General features: G+C 48.3%; 1 protein-coding gene and 1 long non-coding RNA gene across 6 annotated transcripts in view; one reads left to right on the top strand and one right to left on the bottom strand.

Moving 5' to 3' along the window:
- MEF2D (myocyte enhancer factor 2D) overlaps positions 1–18,749 on the bottom strand; it is a 143,987-nt gene that overhangs the window by 83,314 nt on the left and 41,924 nt on the right. Inside the window, exon 1 of one of the 5 annotated variants that reach the window (XM_080984261.1) lies at positions 2,009–2,217. The exons of the other annotated variants lie outside the window; for them this stretch is intronic. The gene's annotated coding sequence lies outside the window, so the exon portion shown is untranslated. Of the gene's footprint in view, positions 1–2,008; positions 2,218–18,749 lie in introns of those variants that run through there. 5 annotated transcript variants of the gene reach the window in all.
- On the top strand, positions 11,132–15,559 carry LOC308464765. Its single transcript, XR_013980159.1, has 3 exons — positions 11,132–11,299; positions 11,599–11,728; positions 13,254–15,559. It is a non-coding gene; the product is annotated as an uncharacterized lncRNA (long non-coding RNA).

Genomic DNA, 18,749 nt, shown 5'->3' on the forward strand with positions numbered 1-18,749 from the left:
GACCCACCTAACCTAATATTTTCAGCTCCAGCCTCCTCCAATCCAGATGTTTGGGACTACAAATGCCATCAGCCCCACCCATTGCTGACTGGACCCGATGAGATGGTAGCTGAAGTTCCAAACATCTGGAAGGCCCCAGGGTTGGGGAAGGCTGCTCTCCTCTGACTGGCAGCGTGACTCCAAGGTCTCCAGCTGAGAAAGGGTCTTTCTGATGCATCATCAGCTATTCCATCCCTTCAGATGCTGCCAGCGACTGAATCTGGGACCTTTGCAGGTGCTCTTCTACTGAGCAACCGTTTACGTCTATTAATTAGAATATGCTCACATCAGTCACTCTACGTTGCTGATTTTTTCTTCAATTCAATTCCACTGCAAAGCATAAGGCTTAACCGAAAAATACACTCTCTTTTCCAAAGGCATTTAGTGTTCCATGTTCAGCTCCAGACATCTCAGTTAAATAAAAGGGCATGGACAAATCTGGAAAGATTCAGTGGAGAAGCTACAGAAGGTTTTGAGAAGAAAAGGATGACCAATGAAGAAAAGTCAGGACTGCCCAGTGAACTAGACACTAGCCTCCCAGTTCTGGGCTGGGCCTTAGTCACTGCTTCTCTGCTTCCAACCTGAAAAACTTCAAGCAGAGCAGGTCCAAGTAGCAAGAAACATACATAAATGTGTTGAAGGGTGCTGGAGTCCCACTGGGGTTGCCATTACCCCGCATGGCTCTAATCTCAGGGTTCGGTTCTTTGTTGAAAACAATCACATAAAAGTTCTAATGAAAGTATTTTAGAGTTCTACATGAGGATAGGCAAACTTCAGTTTTGGGGGGATATATTATAAATGTGAAATCCACCACCCTGGTCCACAAACCCAACAACACAACATACACTTAATATTTCCTCGTCCCTTCCCATTCCTTTTTCCTTTTGTATCATGTCCATTGGATTGAGACCCTGAGGACAGGGGCTGTCTCATGTTTTTAAAGGATGTACAGTGCTTTTGGAAATTTGATGTGCTCTTACAAATATGATAATGGTAATAGAATATTGAGCCCTGCAATTTGTTTTGTGTACAAGAAATGAGATGAACTTGCAGTCCTTCTATATCAAAACCCACTCCTGGTTACCCCAATTTCTTCATTTCAGCAGTACAATTTAGGATGGCTGCTCAACAACTGGAGGCAATTTCATACCACTGCTGCATTGCCAGTAGGATTCAATTGCATACCAGCAAAATGCACTGGAAAGTGTTGGGTTGAAGTTTGCTTGACACTGTTTAACCTCCCCACAAACAAACCAGAATGAATATGCAATATGCAGCCTGCTTCTTATACCCTCCCTGTAAACTCTGGGCAAACAAATATGGGGAAACGCTCAACAAACAGGTCGTTTGGAAGTGAGCAGCCTGCGAGTCTGAAACCCAGCAGTCACACGGAGCCCCTCCAGCAAAACCCAGATCAACCTTCGCCCTGAAAAACACACGATCGGTGCGCGACCCCCCACCAGCTCGTAGCAGCAACAGATAAACCTCCCCAGGCAAAAGCAAAACAAAAAAGTTGCGGAAAGAAACTCGGCCTCGAGTTCTCTCCGGCCCCGCACCACCTTAAAGAGCCGTCTCCAAACCGCCACGCAGCCAGCAGGAAAACGCGCCCTCCCCCACAAGCAGCACACGCCTCGGCAGGCTCTATTTTGGGAATTGCCAAAAATAAAAAAGATCCAAGAATAAAGAAAGAAATCCGTCGGAAAGAGGGGATCTGAAGCCCCCGGACAGGAAAACGCGCACAATGGTTTGAGTGCGCGCCCAAGAGCCGGGCCAAGAGGGGAGCTTGGGGGTCCCGGCTGAACTTCCCCCCAACGCTATCCCTCGCCTGGAAAGGGGGGCGGGCGGGAGGCTACCTCTGCGGTTCGCGGTTCCAGCCAAGCCCGCCGGATCCCTCCCTCCCTCTCGGCCCTGCGGAGGAGCGGCTAATTTTAGCTCTCCAGTGGAAAGACTGAAGCGCAGCGGGACTCACGGCGCGGGGCGGAGACGCGCGGGCGGCGGCGGCGGCGGCGGCCTTTCTTTCCACGTCTGCGCCTCGACGGCCCTGGATCGGGTCCGAGAGGCTATTGCGGGAGCAGTTCGGGCAAGGCTCAGGCGCGCTCGGCTCTCGCCCTCCCTCCAAAGGCCAGCCTCGCCTCTCTCTCCTTCCTTGGCCCAGACCCTGCCCCGGGATGGTGGCCCGGCCGGGGCTGGCTAAAGGGCAGCGACAGCTGCAGCGCCGCAGAGCGAGAGGCGAGGAGCGCACGCGGGCAGGACGTGGGGGGGGGGGGGCGCAGCAGCTGCCCGAAGCCAGCCGGGGCTCTCTCGCTTCCTTTGTGGCCGAGAGGAGGAGGAGGAGGAGGAGGAGGAGGGAGGGCAGGCGCGCGCGTGTGCATGAGCCGGGTGGAAATTTGGCCGCCCTCTGGCTTTGGCAGGACGGGCTCCCCGAAAGGGATCTTGACATTTTGGTGGGAGAGGCGGACTCGTGGGCCCCTCAGGAGAGACGGATCCTGGCCGGAAGGTTTCGATTCCAGCGCACAGAAAAACCCGTCGCAACATCAGGAGTGCCCTGCTGGATCAGGCCAAGGGCCCATCTAGCATCCTGTTCCCACAGGGGCCCGAGGTGCCTCAGTGGGAAACAGGCAAACAGGGACCCAGACACAAGCGCACTCTCCGCTTGCGGGGCTTCCAGAAACTAATATTCAGAAGCGTCTCCTCAATGAATGAGTCCAGTCCTCTATTAATAGAACCATTAATATTAATTAATTAATAATCTATTAATAACAATCTATTAATAATAGCCACTCAAGTTGGTGCCCATCACCACCTCCTGCAGGAGTTCCAAAGTTTAACTATGTGCTGAGTGAAGTTCTTTCTTTTATCTGTACTTCATCTTCCACCATTCAGCTTCATTGGACGTCCACCAGTTCTAGTGTCACGAGAGAGGGAAATTACAAAAAAGGATGGCCTTTCTCCATGTACACTCAGAAAACGAAAGGTGGGGGGCTGCACTTAAACAACACACCTGCTGAAATTCCACCCAAACACACCACAGTATGTCAAAGGACATGCATTGTTTTTTCTTAAATAACCTATGCCATATTCTAAAAGGGGAGGCTATGGAGAATGGGTGGGGGCGGCAAGCTTTCATTACCAAACATCAAGGAATCCTCTTGGGGTGGCTACTGGATGTGGGATCGGGAACATTGTGTTTTGGCATTTCTATTCATCCCTCACTGGCAAATTCCAGGTGGTGGTACTTCCGGGGTGGTGGCGAATTATACTGAATGCTGTATACTCCACCCATGTATCCTGAAGACACCCATCTCTTAGTTCCCTTTTTCATCAAATTCAGGGAATGCTGTTGGAAATTATGAACCAATGCTCAGCCAATAAGGTGAAACGCAGCCATGATAAGATGGAGATGCTGTGGGCAGGTGCTTTGTCCGATTTAGGAAACAGCTGTGCAGCATGTTCTGGATGGTGTTTCATCCAGACTTGCCCCTTGTGCGTGCTATTAAGACTCTGTCTCTACAGACCCCAGTAGCCTTGTTGGCACAAAGCACCTTTCAGCAGCTTAGGTTGGTGTGGCAACTATGGGCTATCCCAGATGAAGATAGCCTCCCATAGTATCCATGCTTGGAAATATGCTTTGACTACTGCAACATATCCAATGTGGGACTGCCCTTGAAGACTATGCTGAAATTGTAAGTTAAAACAAGAAGTAGCGGTGAGGCCTTTGGGACTGGCTACATCAGATGCATCACATCAGCCCTGAAAGGGTGCCACTGGAGGATGGAAAGATGTCTGTGGGTGCAGAAGGCCCTGACCTGTATGTTGCTGGAATGGAAAGGTAAGAATCACATCCATTTCCCCAGCCCTATTTTGGCATGTGGCCTTTGGGCTGAGAAAGTTCCATATCCTTACATTAAAGGAACTTGAGTGGTACTGCTGGGAAAATCCCATCCCACAGGCTGCCAAGCAGACAATTCTGGAGCCAATGGGCCTAGAGATGTCTTATCTCAGTGCTTCTGGCATTCCTATGATTTGCATCTCACTCATTTCCTTGGAGCAGGAAGAGCTCTCCAGTTGCCTCCAGGGTGGGAAACCTCTGGTTCTCCAAATGTTGCTGGACTTCAGCTCCCAGCAGCCAGCATGGCCAATGGTTGGGGATTATTATGGAAGTTTGGAGTCCAGCTTCAAACATTGGCTTTCTACAGCAGTAAGTGGTTAAGATTAACCACTGTTTAAGGTTTGAGCATGGGTCACTTGCGTGTTTTCTTCTAAGCGCTGTTACAGGCTGAAGGCTTAATTTCAGTTTTTCCAATGACTTTCTGCTTGTGGTTTTATGGTTGCGAACCACTTAAAGAGATTTTGTTATATTAAGCGCCATACAAGTTATTAAAATGAATGAAATTAGTCCAGATGTTCTACCATCCCCATTGTACAAGAAATTAAAATATCAGTGTTTTCGATCCTGACCTTGCAGGGCGAACATTAACAAAAATGACTTTGTTGAACAATGTACATTTCAAATGCATCGAGTCTCAAATACCTTCCACATACACGCCCCCCCGCCACCACCCTCCTCCGCCCCCCCCCCCGGTCTTAAAACCATCATGAACTTAAGATGCCCACATTTACAGCGCTGGGTTCATTTTCATGTGTATATATATTTTTTGTTCCCTCCTATTGATTTCTGAACAGCAGAATGTACATTACACAAAACCAAAAACCTTTATTAAATTAAAAAGAAAGAAAGAAATAGTTTTCCCAGTACTCTGCATGCCACAAATCTCATTACAGACGGAAAAGATGCTAGCGTTTACGGTAAGGGCACTAAAACAAGGATATAAATTACAACATGAAGGAAAATATATATTTATATAAAATGTGCCCATACATTTCTCTAACTTCACCGCCCCTACTTTACCTTACTCCCTCAATTTTCTTGAAAGTCATGAAGATAGCTTTAGGAACAACCTGGAGAGCCAGCATGGTATAGTGGTTAGCGTTTTGGACTAGGACCTGGTCGCAATTCAGCTATGCAGCTTGCTGGGTGACCTGGGAACAGTCACTGCCTCTGAGCTTGACTTACCTCACAGGGTTGTTGTGAGGATAAGATATGGTACGGTTGCCATATCTTGAAGAGCAAAAAAGAGGACAGCCCAGCTGCTGCCAGCCCGAGCCTGAAAAACCCAGACATTTCCTTTAAAATATAAAAATATGTCCAGATGGGCACTTTGGGCCCCAAAAAGAGGGCATATCCGGGTTTTCCCAGACGTATGGCAACTCTGAGATATGGAGGAGGAGAAAATCAGTAGGGTTTTGCTCTCAAATCACCACTGGATTTCTCTCACAGGAAAGTGGAAATGGTGCAAAAAGTCGCATTAGGAGTAGGATTCACGCAGGCCAGATTCTTGCAGGTTTTAAGTTATGATAAAAGTGAATCACAGAAACCTGGCAGATTCAGGAATCAGATCTGGCAGGGGAAAAGGGGAAGCACCCCCCACCCCATGCTGAACTATAGCCAGTCAAGTACATGCAGAGGTCAACGGGCAATTCCTATCAGGACTGGATCAGTTTGGAGTGCTGAACCAGCGTGGGTTAGGGGTTAAAGTGTGGAGCCAGGACTTTGGAGACCAGAGTTCAATTCCCAGCTCAGCCCCAAATCTTGCTGGGTGATCCATGGGCCAGTATTAATCTCTCAGCCTAACCTACCTCAGAAGGTGTTTGTGAGGATAAAATGGGGAGGGGGAGAATTACACAGGCCACCTGGCACCGCTAGGAAGAAAGGAGGGATATAAATGTCAAAAACCAAAACCCTCAAATCTTCCATAATCAGATGGTTTTGTTCTTGTTTCCTACTTTGCCCAAGCGTATGCCTTTCAAAATGCAATTAGCCCAATGGCAGATGCTGAAACTGTGATGGTTGCCTCCTTGCTAGTATGTTAGCCGTCTGACCAGTAAAATCCCATTCCAGTGAGCTTCCCTGGGGTCTGAAAACCAAGGCTGCCTATTGGGACTGGGCCACTTCTTTCCCCACACTGGCTCTGCTCAGGGAGGTCAATATTTCCAGAATCAAAATCAGCAGTCCTCATTCTCTTTACAATGGTACCTCGGGTAACATACGCTTCAGGTTACAGACTCCGCTAACCCAGAAATATTACCTTGGGTTAAGAACTTTGCTTAAGGATTGAGGGGAAAAAATCGTGCAGCGGCAGCAGGAGGCCCCCATTAGCTAAAGTGGTGCTTCAGGTTAAGAACAGTTTCAAGTTAAGAACAGACCTCCAGAACGAATTAAGTTCTTAACCCGAGGTACCACTGTATTTTCAAGGTTTTGGAGCTGAAACATTAAAGTTGTGGGCTGGCAGTCTCCTGAGATGGAAACCTCAGATAGCATCAGTAATGGTATCTGACAGACCATGAGGGTGGGGTGGGAGGGAGGGGGCAGAGAGAATTTCCCAGTAGCCACTAATGGCCAAAAGCCTGGGAACATGAATTCCCTCAGATCCTGACCATGCCTGTGTCCTGCTCCCTGGGAGCTTCTCACCACCCCCTTGACCCAAGGAAGCACAAATTTCTTATTTCTTATTTTTATTTCAGGCATCTGTATGCCAAATAACCAAGTTCTCAGGGTGGCTTAGGCTGAGATTAACATCAGAGTTACAATATATGAAATAAAACAGGTCAACAATCTCTTATATACCCAACCCGGAGGGGAAAAGAGATTCCTCCCTTCTCCCAAACTCCACCCCCGCCTTTCCTTTTCTGTGCAAAGCAAAAGAAGCCCAGAGACACTGAAAAGGTTGCCAACTTTCACTCTTTTGCCTCAGTTCCTGTGGTGGTAACAACAGGCAGATGTGGAGAGACCATTTATTTATTTATTTATTTATTTATTTATTTATTTCACTTATTTCCCACCTCTTCACCATGGAGTTCAAGGTGGCACACATTGTTCTCCCTCTCCTCAGTTAATCCCCACACCAACCCTGTGAAGTAGGTTAGGCAGAGAGGCCGTAACTGGCCCCAAGTCACATCCAGTGAGCTTCACAGCCAAATGGGTATTTGAACCCTGGTCTCTCAGATCGTAATCTGAAACTCTAACCACTACACCACACTGACTCTATTGGTGAGGCTTTCTCCTGGCATGGAGGTGAAGTAATGGGAACAAGTTCCTCCCACTTAATTTTGGGGAGCGGCTGTCTGGAACAGCACAAGACAGAAGTGGGGAACCACAGACTTGGGAGGCAAATGTGCCCCCCAGGTATCCTTATCTGGCCCTCACAATTTCCCCCATGCTACACCCCTCACCGGACTTGATTCACCCCCTCCTCAGGTGTTTTTTTTCCTTGTTGCATCATGCCCCTGAACTCCGGATAATGCCTCTTGCTTCCTTGGATGGAAGATAGGGAGGGGCCTGCAGATGTGGGCAGAAACTAGCCTGCTAGCAGAGGCAGATTTAGGGAAGCATGACCAGTTTTGTCACACTGGGGCCCTTGGAAGGTTGCCCAGAAGAGAATGTGGCCCTAGGGCTGAAATAAAAGTTCCCCAACCCCGGCATAGGAGCAGGGCTAGCAAAATGAATGGGCAGCTCTGGATGCTTGAGCTAAATTGCAGGAAAACCAGAAGCTAACAACTCGGGTGGAATAGTTTTGAACCATAACTCTCATTGGCCTGAGGAGAGGTTTCTTGTGCTTTTACCCCCTTTATTTACAAGAAACCTCTCCTCAGGCCAATGAGAGTTATGGTTCAAAACTGCTAGGGGGCACCAGGTTGGGGAAAGCTGCATGAAGACACTGAGTTCTATGGTTCTCCTCTGTAAGGCCCGTGGGCTGGCCAGCCCTTACTTGAACCAGACTGCAGTCCCTTGTCCGTCTGTCCCTTCTCAAAAGAGGAATCGGTCCATATCTAAAAATACAGGCCAGGAACTGGTCCTTCACCCTCAGTCCATCTCCAAAGGGATGATTCTCTTTGAAGCCTGTTCTTTGTGGGTGGACCACCGGCCTTGAGTGCCTCCAGACTGTGGCCCAGCCTGAGTAGAACATGCCACAAGGTGTCAATGACATGCTTATGCTCAATTTGGCCAGGGGAGCAGCTGGCACAAGTGGGTGGGCTCTTGTCAGCAAAAGCTCTTGGCACAGTAAATCAGTTGGCCTTTCAGGTGCCCGAAGACCCTTTGTTGCCTCGTTCCCCTTCCATCTGGCGTTGAGCAGAACTCACTCTCTCTCTCTCTCTCTGTGTGTGTGTGTGTAATTACCAAAAAAGAAGAAGAAAAAGCATTAGCAATGGAAAATGCCTTTGCCATCAGCCTGCATCAGAGCCTGGAGCGTGAGGCACCCAATTCCTACAGACAACAGGAGCTGCAAAAGTTTTCCCGACCCTTCTGGAACAACCAAGTAATCTCCTTAGCGCTAATCGATAAGGCATGGCCAGGGTGAAGTGCCAGCCCTAATCTTACTTGTCAAACAGAAGGTGGCAAAGAATTAACCCCGCCTGGCCTTTCGTGCGCCTTGTTTATGGGACACGTTCAGCTTTTATTTTATTTTTTATTTACAACTTGGGGGCGGGGGGAGAAGACGGTTGCCTTTCGCAGCAAGCGGTTCCAATGAAAAGGCTTGATTTAACAGCAAACCATACAAGTATGCTCTCCCTCCCCGCAAAAACAACAGACACACGCGTGCACACACACAGCCTAATGCACTCAAGCTAACCAAGGTCACACCAGGTCAGCTGTTCCCTTCGTGGAGGATAGAAGAGGGTTGGCAACGGGTGGCAGGGAGGTGAATTAAAGTGACACAGCTGCGACAGCAGCTTGCACCACCACCACTCCTCAGCATCCCCATCTTTCCATGCTGGACTAACTTGGCTGGTCATGCATCACCAACAAACACAACAGATTTGCATAAAATATGCACAGGCTAATTGATCATGCACTGCTGCAGATTTAGGCTGTGTACATACACAATGTACCTTTGCAGCACATTTGAATCGCATTCTTTCCCTCAAAAAATTATGCGCTCTTAAGGTACAGTGTGTCTACGCAGCCTCAGAAATAATTGCTCTCATTTAAATAGAGACACATCTCATGGTATGGAGAAAGAATGATCAGGTGAACTGTATGCAGGCCCGCAGTCTGCTGCCCGGGAGGTGTTCATTATGATGATAATTTATTTATATGCCACATAATGAGCCAAAATAGTTTACAAGTGAGTGTGTGTGTGTGACACAAAAAATATAAACATCCATTAAAAAAACAAGTGTTGATAGACAATTTCAACATCCCGCTCTCCCTTCTTAGGGTTTAATCAAATGTGGAGCAGACTCAGTCCTTCCAAAGAGAGGACTGTCCTCAGTAGGACTCTCCCTCCCCATTCAACATGCCAGATGCTACAAGCCAAAGGCAATTTTGTTCAGAGCCAGTAGTCTAAACAGAAAAATGAGTCTAATTTGATAACCATTTCATTTCTGTAAATATACCGTCAGGGTTCAAATAATGCTTATGGTATTGATTACATTGCTATTCAAACTCTCCTCCAAGGAGCTTACAGCTTCTCACCCCGCCCTGCTTCCACTCAGTTTTATCCTCACAACAACCCTGTGAGGTAGGTTAAGGCTGAGGTATATAACTGGCTACCCAAAGTCATACAGTGAGCTTCCATGGTTGTTAAGATTTCAGCCTAGGTCTCTAGCCCATCAGTTTCAACGCTACACCACACTGGCTTGTGGTAGCCCAAGGGAAGGGAAGGCCAACTGGAACACACCCCTGGACTCCACAATACTATTATAACAACCTCCCTCAGGTTCAAATGCCGCTTGCTATGTGACACAGCAGAAGCACTCAAATAAAGTAAGCCCAAAGTCCTTCTGGATTCAACAAATTGTTTTTCACAATTCTTTGGATCCAGGACATGGTCTGTAATGTTTATTCAAAGCTGGCAAAAGTGCAAGGGACAAAGAAAGGGGAGAACTTTCCAAAAGTTTGCCATTCTTTCCTTAGGATGAGAACAAGGCAGGCCCATCTAGTCCCTCACCCTGTTCTCCTCAGTGACAGCCACCAAACACATTTCTCCTGGAAGCCCACAAGCATGGCATTCAGGCAACAGCCCTCCCCAGCATCTGACACTCAGTGGCATACAGCCTGTGGATACGGAGGGCCCTACAGCTCAGCCTTTGCCAACCTGGCTCCCCTCAAGATGTGACAGCCTACAACTCCCATCAGCCCCAGTCAGCTAGGGGCCAATGGGAAGACAGCTGAGCTCACTGGAGGTGACAGATATTGTAGGCCAAAATATCTGGTGGGCAAAGGCTGCTAAAACCCATCATGCTAGCACCACCAGATGGACCACATTTCTCTTTCCTGAAAGTTACTAGTCCCTTTTTGAAAAATAGATTTTAGTTGTTTTGCAACAAAAACAAAACAAAGTATAGCATCATAAACATACATGCAGCATACAGTTATGAGCATTGGTTAGATCTCTGATGCATAGTGGACCTGCAACTTACACAAGGGTTCACACGCAAAGGCAGAATCACAAAAAAGCTAGGAAGTTCCCAGAATTGTTGCCTGCACGACCATCCCTACCTATCCAGAGCTCTGGGATGGTCATAAGAAGTCTCAGATTGCCCCTTCTGACTCCCCCACCTCCATTTATTTATTTTCTTACCACCTGTCCCTCAGACCTCGTGGGGGGCCGGACTATATTTTTTGGGGGGGAAATGAACGAATTCCTATGCCCCACAAATAACCCAGAGATGCATTTTAAATAAAAGCACACATTCTACTCATGTAAAAACACGCTGATTCCCAGACTGTCCACGGGCCGGATTTAGAAGGCAACTGGGCCGGATCCGGCCCCCAGGCCTTAATTTGCCTACCCATGCCATAGAAGAAGAAATTTTAGAAAAACATGAATGTAGCAATCCACAAGCGGTGGAGAGCCTTCCACAATGTGCAATGGCATGGAAAGCTTCAGTCAGCAATCTGTGCTAAAAGGGGTGGGGGGTGGGACATCCCTATTTGGAGGGGATGTCAGATCAGGAGGGGCAGAGGTAGTTGCAACAATCATAATAACATGAACAGGATACAGCAGCAGCAGCAGCAGCAGCAGTGTTTTCGTGTGTGTGTGTTGCAAGAGCATCCAGGCTCACCCTAGGCCTGCCAATCCACAGAGCAATGTGACTGTTAGAACCACGAGTTTCAGTCTCACTGATCAACTTCCTTCTTGCACAGGGAGAGACAGAAGTGAAACCAACAGATGGATGAATGTTGGAAGGGCAAGAGGTAAAAACAATGTTTGTGTGTATGCGCTTTGCGGGTGGGTTGAAGAGAACGAACACCTCTCAGAGTGGCCACAAACATTAGTGGTCAGGGCATTATTTAAGAGCCTTGTTGTAATACTGCATGCGGGGGTGGGGAGCCAAAATCCCCTTTTCTGTATCACAATTAAAAAAGCATAGGAGCTCAATCCTCTACGAAGCATCTGGTCACTCTGCTGGCATAGGCAGAAAGGACTTGTCAAGAAAGACTTAAGCGACCTGGTCAAAAGTTAAAATGAACCAAATCACGTTTTGTTGTTGTAGGTCAGAGTCCTGGACCCAGGTCACCAAAAGTTGACAACCTGTGCACTTCATATGTTTTTATGTATGGATTGCCCCTCATGTGAAATATCAGGGCAGCGTATACAGAACATCTTCAAGACACCTGAAGCAGGTTAATAGCCAAGATGCCTGCCCAAAATCTGCAGGAGAGTGTTTCTCTGCATAGGGCTGGCAACACTCAATGCCCAATTTCTAGTTGAAGTTAGTGGGGTTCCTGAAACATGGGGGGGACTGACTAACAGCACTTCCCCCAGGAGATGTCAGTGATCAAGCTGGGATATAAGAGCTTACTTAGGCAGTCCTTAATGGACCCCAGATTTAATCTGTTTGTGGCTTTCTATATCATTATAAAAACCCTGAACCTGGCCCCATAGCATATGGGCCGATATTTCTGCAGAGGTGTCATATGCTGTCGGTTGTCCGCTCCCATCAACAGTCTAAAGACAAAGATGAATCCAGGAGTACCCCCAAGCTACATATCTGCTCCTTCAGCGGTAATGCAACCCTGTCTGGAACAGGCAATTGGCCTATCTTCTGGACACAGGAGCTATCTACCCACCTTCCCTGGATTGTAGCTCAAGCAACTTTGCATTCCTGAGAAGAGCGTAAGAAGAGCCCAAGGCCTGAAGCAAACAGGGATCTTTCCTTTGCAAAAGGGAATACCTGATCAAATCGGCACACACAGCACAGTTGTTGTTTGAAGTTCACTATCTAGTTCTCCCCCCACCCCACCAACCTCCCACCGCGAAAGAAAACTGGGTCATAAAAGGATGTTTTTCACCCAGGGCTTGGGTTTAGGATGAGCAGGCGGCACCCCTCAGCCTAGTAAACAACAGAGGACCTGCATGTACAGAAGCAGCCACATAAGACAGATGGAGTCTGGGGTGCGTTCCCCACTTGCAGCAGACACTTTTGCCCTTCCCAGGCCAACCTTCTGACCTTCAGGTGCTAGATCACACCTAATCCTAGTTCACATCCCCTGGCGCCAGTCCCAGCAAGCACCTTAGGCTGGAAGGCACCGTCCCCAGCTCTAGATTTGGTTACAGACGTCGTTGTCATCACCCCCCTCGCCACTGCCACCTCCCGAGCCTGTCCCTGGCAGCATCAGAGGTGGCAAAGGCAGCCTCGCTCACTCGCCAACTGCGCTCACGTTCCTGCCTGCCAAGTCTCCGCGCTGCCCTCCCGAATTCTCATCTCATTTCTGACCTACTTAACGGCAAAGATTGCAACGGCATTAATGATTTAGAAGCCTCCGGCTAAGCGCATGCCAAGGTAGGTTGCGGCGTTATATAATACTGTCGTTATCTGCCACGCAATGGCACCTACGAGGAGGGAGCTGAGCTGAGCACCCGCTGGATTTACAGGTCTTTGGTTGCTGGTCTGGAACAGGCTTGCCTTACAGATGGCCAATTCCCACGTAGGCGGAGGTGTCACTTCTCACATATCACAGAGTGAACCTCTTCTCCCACCCTAGGCCACTGAACACACTGCAAGCAAACAGACAAGAACAGTGTGTGTGTGTGTGTGCGTGTAAAAATATCCCAGAAGGTTTGAAGGCATGGGAAGGAAGCCCTCTCCCATTTGGAAGGTGGGTGTGGGAGGTAGCAGGTAACCTCAAGCAAAGTTTTCTTTTCCAGGTACCTGAGAGCAGAGCTGCAAAATTGAAATAATGAACTTATTCTGCATAACAAGCTGGATTTAGCAAATTACAAGTTATGTATATTTATTTAGCTTCCATCACATATCATGTTTGATAGGAGGGGGTCCAGCAAAGAATTATGTCTTCTGTCCCTTTCTGCCAATGCTAGTGTCCCTACTTTGGCTTCAGAGAACACAGCAGGTGCTGCTCATATGTTTTTTGAAACTTCTAACAGCATCCATGAGGGCTAAAACCTTGCTTGGGTTCTTTCAAATGAAAGGCATGATTGTCAAGCTGCTGAAGTGGGAAGCTATTGCAAGAAAAGGAATAGAGGTTAAACTGAACAAAACCTGACAAACACCATCACCACAAAAAAAACCCATAAATGGGAGGTATTATTTTGGGAAGGAAAGCTGTGTATTGATGCTGGTCTCCCCCTCCCTGCTCCTTTCAAAGCGGGAGAGAAACCCAGCAGGTAGGAGATAGCATCCAGAGATGGTCAAAAGGGGCTCAGGAAGTAATGATCAAGCTATAGATCTTTCCTTCCTTCTCTGGCTCACCTACACACAAACACACACTTGCCCTTCACATGAGTCAGCAACTTTAAAGAAAGAATTCAGGCAGCAGGCCCCCACGCCTCCTGCGCAAACACCCTGCTCCCAGGTTGAGTGACAGCTGGGCCTGTCATCGTCCCCATGGAAACCAAACACACACATACAGAGAGCTCCCCCAAAACTGTTTGAAGCAAACCTCTCCTGGCTGGGGGGCAAAACACACAAGTTCAAGTCCCTCTCCTCCAAAGTCTTTGAAAACTGCCAGGAGGGGCAAACTGCTGGATGAGGTTGGAGGGAAAGCAGAAGGGTGGACATAGCCAAAAGGAGGCCACTCCAAGTGGCTTACTTATGAACACAAAATGTGTCCTGCTAAATCGGGCCAAAGGCCCACTGAGCGCAGCATCCTTTTCTCACAGCGGCAAATCTAAACGCCTCTTCTGGGAAGCTCATCATTCAGGCCGGAGACTGAGATCCACCTTCTGGCGGTTCCCTTGTTGCAAAATGTGGTTACAGGAAACCAGACAGAGGGCCTTCTCGGTAGTTGCGCCCACCCTGTGGGATGCCCTCCCATCAGATGGCAAGGAAATAAACAACTATCTGACTTTTAGAAGGCAACTCTGAATAGGGAAGTTTTTTTTATGTTTGATGTTTTACTGTGGTTTGATAACTGTTGAAAGGCGTCAGAGTGGATGGGACTACCCAGTCAGATGGGCAGCATATAAATTTATATTATTATTACCCAAACAACAACTCTCCCAAGGACTATAGTCACACTTTACATTTAAACCGCTATGATACTACTTGAAGTGGTCATGCCTTCTCCCAAAGAATTCTGGGAACTGTAGTTTGTTAAAGGTACTGAGGGTGTCTAGGAGCTCCCTATCCCCCTCATATGAAGCTAGAGTGGCTTAAACAATCAATCCCTCTTCAAAGGGAACTCTGTGAATTATAGCTCCATGAGGGGACTAGAGGCCTCCCAATGACTCTCAGCACACTTAACAAACTACAGCTCCCAGGATTCTTTGGGGGAAGCTACTACTGTTTGCAGGGGAACCACAGTGCTTTAAATGTATGGTGTGAATGTGGCCAAGGTGCGATTCTCAGCAACTGAAATGCAAGATAGCCACTTCCTCCATGACTTTGCCTAATCCCCTTGTAAAGCTATCCAAGTTGGTGGCCATCATTGCCTCTTGTGGGAGGAGGTTCCGTAGGTGAGCTACGCGCTGGGTGAAGTTGTTCTTTCTTGTGTCTGCCTGCCATCCCCTCACATGCCCCATGCAGTGGTCATTTCACCTAACCCAGGAAGTGGGGGGGGGGTTATTTGCTTTTAGTTTTAAAGGAAGGGTTTCAAAAGGTTAGGCGAAAAGGCCTTTGGAGGAGAGAGGCAGCAGCTGCTAGCATTCCTGGGGAGGGGAGCTGTGAACATGAGCTGGGCGGCTCTGAATCACCTCACAGCTTTTCTAACCACAGCCTATCCGCATTGCCAGGGCCCGGCACTCAGGCACACCTGCCAAGCCTTGCAATTGCTGCTTAAGCCACAAAATGGAGCTGAAACAGTGGCACCAGAATTTTTGGGCAGGCGCAGAAAGGGTAAAGTATATTTCTGGGTGGGTGAGTTGTGTACCATGTGTTAAAGCTTGGGTAGACAAACTAAGGCTCCGGGACCGGATCCGGCCCGATCGCCTTCTAAATCCGGCCCACGGAAGGTCTGGGAATCAGCGTGTTTTTACATGAGTATATCGTGTGCTTTTATTTAAAATGCATCTCTGAGTTATTTGTGGGGCATAGGAATTCGTTCATTCCCCCCCCCCAAAAAATATAGTCCAGCCGTCCACAAGATCTGAGGGACAGTCGACTGGCCCCCTGCTGAAAATGTTTGCTGACCCCTGTGTTAAAGTAACAGTATACAAGTACAAACGGCAATTATTTTGCACACGTCCAACTAATGTGTGACTGCTGACGTGTGTGGGGCCAGAAATGGAATCCCCATGCAAAATGGTTGACGCCTGTATGTTAATGCCAAGAGTCCAGCAATGGGGGGCAAACTCCTTGTTTTTTTGGGGGGGGGGCATTTACCTCCTGCCCTGCCTTTCGGTGCTGCCCATGAGCTGAGGGGAAGGCAATGAGGGGAACTGGCACAACTAGCATTTGGGGGCCACTCTAAATGGTCCCCTCCTCCCCAATTATGTACAAAACTTGTGCCAACATAACTGTTCCTACTATTCATACTTCTACAATATACTGGCCCCTGGAAAAATCAAGTGTCCTAACCACCAGGTGCAGCAGTTACATTCAGAAGTGCAGGAACTTTCCAGGGCTGCATTCACACTGCAGTTTATTCCATTTCCCTAACTGCTAATTTCCACACCATATTTGGGCTTTCACATGGCACAAAAACCACTTCTGGAAAACTAAGGGAATATAGTGCACGTTTATCACGCATTTCCATGTTATTCGGTCCCGGGGGGGATCTGTTTGGAGCCCACTTAAACTTGGAAAATCGAAGGGATAAAATGGCGAAATTTGGGGCAGTACAACAGCATACAGTTCTTTCCTGTCATTTCCAGAGAATCGTAGAGTTGGAGGGTACCACCAAAGGTCATCTAGCCCAACCCCCTACAATGCAGCAATCTCAACATGACAGATGGCCATCCAACCTCTGCTTTAAAACCTCCAAGGAAGGAAAGCCCACCACCTCTGGTGGGGGAATCATGGGGGAACAGAAGCAGGCATGCGCAGAAAGGGTGTGGGAGTAGGAATGTTGTCCAATGACATTCATTCTTGTATCTCAGCATGGTGTGAATGAAGTTTAGCGCATCACACTGGTATATCAGTCAGAAGTACAACTGGGGCCATGACTTTAAAGTTTTGCGGGGCTTTTGACGGGAAAATGTTGATGGTCATTTCTATAACTTTCCTCAACCTGCTTTGGAATCCAACACGGGAGGGGAGTAAAGGAATGTAGGATACCATGGGATCATTTCCAGGTGTCAGGATGTGGCTGTGAGCTTCGGTTTGATTCCTCAGTGTCCACAAGGGGCCCACAGCTATATATTTGCCTGAGAGATTCCGCTCTTCAAACGATACTTCCTAGAGCCCTGGCATAGCCAGTTTTCCCTCTTGATCAAACCAGTGCAATAGCTCAATGGCAGAGCATCTGCTATGTGTGCAGAAAATCCCAGGGGTTGATCCCTGGCATCTCCAGGTAAAGTTGAGAGAGACCCCTGCCTAAAACCCTGGAGAGACGCTGCCTAACAGTGCAGACAGTACTGAGCTAGATGGATCAATGGTTTGACTCAGTATAAGGGCAATTTCCTATAATCCTACATCTCCTGCCTCTGGAATCCAGCCCGAAACTTCCAAGCTACTCTCCCTTACCTGCCAGGAATCACCTTCTCATTCTCAGCCTCTGCTCCTTGCATCTGAGGGTCTGAGCTTCCAGAAACTTGGCAACCCTCCTTTACAGGAAATCAGCCTTCTCTAACTTGATGCCCTCCAGTGCTGGTTGGCACTGATGGGAACTGGAATCCAAAATATCAGTACAACTTCCACCGGTCCCAGCCATTTTTGGACTATAACTCCCATTAGCCCCGATACAACTCCCAGCCAGCATGCACATATTTTGCCTGGGGCTGACAGGGTTGCCAGGTCGGAAGTATGCCAGATCCTGAGATTTCAGGGCCCAAACCTGAGACTTAAGAGGCCACCTTTAGTGATGTCACGGAGCTGGCTCAGGAGATGTAGGTTAATTGGGAGAGGGAAGCAGAGGAGGGCAACTCCCCCCCCCCCAAAAAAAATTGTCTATGCTATAATTTGCAGCCAGCTCTTGCTGGGCTGAAGCTTGCAATCTGCATGTACAGTCTTTTTTTAATTTTTATTAAAGGCACTCCTGCCCACCTGGAGATTAAAGCCCTCCAGCTGCCACCTGGAGGAGGCCAGGAAAACCTGAAGACTTCAGGTCAGACCTGGAGGTCTCACATCTCTAGCTGTCATCCAAAACATCTGGAGGGTACCAGGTTGGGAAAGACTTCAGTCAATAAAGAAGAGGGTGCAGGGAGGAGGAATACAGAATGAAGGCAGACAGTTTTCTTATGGACTTTGGATGAATGAGCCAAGATGGCAACATTCATAATGTGCCAACCTGCAAACCTCAGAGAACTGGGTTTCTATCATTGGGAGGGGAATGAACCTTTTTCATGATGCTCCCCCTCCAAAAAAAGCCTCTCCTTCCCAATTTGTTCAGTCCATGATAATCACATCAACCTGGGGGGCTCTATATGCCCATGATGTACATTGCTGTTAATGCCCTAAATGGAGCTACTACAACCCACGCCATTTATTTCAGTCTTTTCTGCCGTTGCTACATGACTATATTTATCCCTGTTTTCTCACGTTCAAGCCCTGCAAGGGAGGTGGGACAGCTATTTCCCCCCAGATTCTGGATGACATCAAGCTTGCAAACAAAATTTGCCTCATTTGAGGGCGGGGGCCTAGCTCCGTGGCAAAGCCTGAGTCTTATACGGATACAGAAGGTGCCAATCCACAGCGTTCTCAGAGGAAATAATGCTAGGCTAGGATGTGCTTGTGGGAACAGCCTCCCCTTGAGACCTCAGAGAGCCAGAGGCAATAGAAGGCTAGAGATGCACCAATATTCTGATTCTGAATAAGGCAGGTTCATATGTTCACTCATTGCTAGCAAGCTAACAGAGTAAACACATCCGGAAGGCCACTAGTTTGCCATCCCTGTGAAAAGGTGGATGTGGTAGGGGAATGCCTCCACCCAGGGGCGTCTTACTCATAGAGGCTAGTGGCACAGGGCGCCAGGGCACCACGTTCTGGAGGGCGCCAGGGAAGTGGCGGAGGCTGGATGTGGTGCCTCCCGGCATCAACTCGCCGCCCTTGCCCGCCTCCGCCATGCCACGCCAAAGCAGCACCACGCC

This window comes from Podarcis pityusensis, assembly GCF_964106645.2.
Source record: "Podarcis pityusensis genome assembly, chromosome: 16".
In the NCBI taxonomy this organism is placed as follows: Eukaryota; Metazoa; Chordata; class Lepidosauria; order Squamata; family Lacertidae; genus Podarcis; species Podarcis pityusensis.